The sequence below is a fragment of the Cibotium barometz genome, chromosome 3 (assembly GCF_041138505.1).
Source record: "Cibotium barometz isolate CiBa-2024 chromosome 3, ASM4113850v1, whole genome shotgun sequence".
Taxonomy (NCBI): Eukaryota; Viridiplantae; Streptophyta; class Polypodiopsida; order Cyatheales; family Cibotiaceae; genus Cibotium; species Cibotium barometz.
In genome coordinates this window covers 28,229,011-28,232,588 of record NC_141048.1, presented here as the reverse complement: position 1 = coordinate 28,232,588, position 3,578 = coordinate 28,229,011, and positions in this window count along the sequence as shown.

Here is a 3,578-nt window from a genome sequence, read left to right as displayed (position 1 = left end):
TCAAGCGGCATTGACTAAGCAGATCAATAGTTTGATGTAGAGGATTAAAGAGCTCTCAGAGGAGCTTGAGGTGCAGAAGAATAATCTAGCGGATCGTGTGCGCACAATAAATCAATTTACCGATAATTATGTTCGTCTTCAACACTCCACTCGTAATCTTCGGCGTCGTGTTCACCATTTCACTCACCTTCCCATGGGATATCACGCAAGGCAAAGAAAACGTAAAGCTGTTGGGTTGCTTTCTAAGACAGCAGGCGCATGCAAGAGGCGTAAACAAACAACCAGGTAAAATTTTTTGTAGGAATTATAGCAGCTTTGAGAAGCAATTAATGAATAAAGCATCTCTCATGGGTGACTCTTGCGATTGTAGGGCTTGTGCAACAGCTATACTAGGATGTAACAACGCTGAGGAAAATGTTAATGCCTCCCTTCTTCAGCATGTCCTTCAGGAGAAGGATATTATGGAAATGATAACAGGTTCTGGTAATGATAAGCTGTGGGAGACCCTTTGTCAACATTTCTTGAAGGAAATCAAAGAAATTGTCACACCCAAAGAGATGCTTGATATATGTGACTCAGTAGGTATTAGCCAGAAAGGTTACAGAGCAATGTACAGGTCAATCACTTTAGGGTTGCGAGCAAAGGGAGTTATGCAATCCTTGCTTCCAACACTTTATAGCTTACAGATGGCAAAGAAGTGTGCTAATGGTGATATTGCATCCATGTTCGAGGGTGGGTACAAGTGGGTGGAGGATATTATGCCAATGCCAACAATCAAACCCTTTGAATACAATGCATATAACAATGTCTACATTGACATGGAAGTGCTACAAAAAGCAATGATTTAGTACTATGGCCTCACACTTGAAGAGACAGGTGGAAATGCCGTGTTTGTCTTGAAGCTGGATGAATGTCAAGTGGTTAAAGTTCAAAGACTTGAGCGTGTTAGTTTAACCTTGATGAGCCGAGCACTTAGAGGAAAGCCTTTAGAGACCCAAGAGTTGGATGCAACTGAAGACAACAACAATAGGGGTCAAGGGCATAAGCAAGACTACTACGGCATTCAATCAGAGAAGAACATCTGGTGGCAAGTAGCATGGGTCCTCCCAAAAGAGAACCATGATACCTTGAGGTGGTATTTTGAACGGTCTGTGGCATTCAACATGTTGTCTCTTGTCAGGTCAATGGTCAGAAGCTTGATGTACCCGGAATAGGCTGCTTTAACGTTGAATGGCACTTGGGTGGCGATCTAAAAACCTTAAAGTGTATGTTGGGTTGTAAAACAGGTGCGAATACTATATTCTCATGTGTTTACTGTTGTCATTCCAAGACAGCAGTAGACTCAAGAGTAAAAGGGAAACAACCTAGCAAAGGCAAAAGTCAAAAACAGGTGGGTGCAAAAAAAGCAATCGTTTTTTATGCTGAACAGAGGAAAGGATCAAAGGTATGGCATAATGGCATATTAAGTTGTGACCAGAGCAAGCCACCTAGTCGTGACCAGGAGGACAATGCTTGGAACCCAATCTTGGAAATTCCACTATGTCAAGTGCATGTGTGCACATTACATGCAAGACTCAGGATTTTGGATAAGCTATTGATGCTCCACATAAACTATGTCTGGAACATGGAGCCCGAAGATCGACGAGAAGAGTCAATACGTGCATTAGAGGGTGTACTTTCCTCTATGGGATTACATGCTGGAGCAGTGGTCTTGACAAAGGACAGAAAATCAAACCCTACACAAGACAACCCTAATAAAATTTGCATGGGTGGATCAAAGGCAAGACACTTGCTATCAAACCACTTGGGTTCTCATAGCCACACTGACTTTGAAATTTGGAAGAAGATATGTGATGTCACAACATATCGAGGAAATGATGCCAGGCTTGGCCTAAAACGTGCACATGTATGGGAGGTGTGTAATAAAATGGTCGATCTTCTAGAGCGACCTCACCTGGATGACCATGGTATTGAGGCACTTAAACAAGCCACTTGTAGATTCACAGAAGAAATGGTCGAGGCATGGGGAGAAACACACATTACTCACTACATGGTAATGTTGTATTTCTTGTGTCCTTGTAGTATGTTCTTCATACTGTTTGTTGACTTTTTGTAATTTTCTATGCAGCATATATTGTATGCACATGGGCCATACTTTCTCGATAGATATGGCTCTTTAGCACTTTGGAGCAATCAAGGCATGGAGAAATCACATTACCAAGCAAAGGCCGTGTATTTTAAGGGCACTCGCTATGGTGGTGGCAAAGTCAAGAGTAATGCACTCCATGAAATGTTCAACTGGTTCTATCGCGTTCTGGTTGGCAAAAAAGGCAGAAAAGTCGCGGTAATTTGTCTCTTAGGCGTCAAATAATGAAAACTGTTAATGCAAGAAGAACTGAAGGATACAAGAGATCAAATGCTAGGGAGAGACTACGACAGTGGGTAGCAAGCAAGCGTCGGTGTGGTTCCTCATGGGCTTAAACTCTCTGATTATAATCTTTTTGTGTTTTTAAATTTTCTAAAACTTTTAAAAAATTATATTTATAGACATATTTAAGTCATTTTTCATTTATAGCCACCACATTTCAATTTCTTCTTTGTGCTCTACTCTCTCTTGCCCTCCCACTATCTCTTGCACTCGTACATACCTAGGCCATGCCAGAAGAATAGGAGCAAGACTTGTGGTTTTTCGATCAACTCGGCCCACTACCTGCTACAGAGCAAAAAGGACAAGTCTACCTATCGTAACAGAGCAAGAGGCAAAGGAGATGAGAGAAGAAGAGCGCAGGAAGGAGGCCGAAGAAGCGCAACGCAGGAAGGAAGTTGAAGAAGCAGAGCCTAGTAGAGAAGCAGAAGAAGAGCGGCGTCGAAAAGAAGCCGAGGAAGGTCAAGGGCAACCACCGAAGATTGTTATTGAGGCCGACACCCTAGAACAGCTAGAGGTTATCTTACAGAATAGGGAGGTCGAGCTCTTGTCCTACGGCATCACGAAAGATACCATTGACAAAGAGTTTGCTCTTGTGAGGGCAGCTTGGGAGACAGAAATGCAAAAGAGACAGCAGCCCAAAGAGGACGCAAGGAGGGCAAGCCAAGCACAGCCACCAAACAGGCAGCCACAACATCCAGACGGCCAGTCAAGAAGTGTGGTAAAAGAATGGAGGGCAAGTTTCGGGACCAACAAGAAGAGGAAGAGCGTGCACAAAAGAAAAAGAAGTTCAGGTCTGAACGACCACCGTGGGAGAATCAAAGACCACCACAGCCTCCACCAGTTACAAAGAAGAAGAGAAAATGGAGGCCAGGGACAGTTGCGCTACGAGAGATTAGGAAATATCAGAAAAGCACAGATCTTCTCATCCCCAAGGCACCATTCTCTCGACTGGTGAGAGAAACAATGGAAAAATATTCTGACAGGGTTGACCGCATACAGAGCACAGCTCTTGAAGCTCTTCAAGAAGCTGCTGAAGATATTGTAGTTTCTGTTTTTGAAGACTCAGTGCTGGCTATGGTACATGCCAAGAGAGTTACTTTGAAGCCTGTAGATATGTCCCTAGCCCTACGTCTACGTTTAGAGCGTAGCC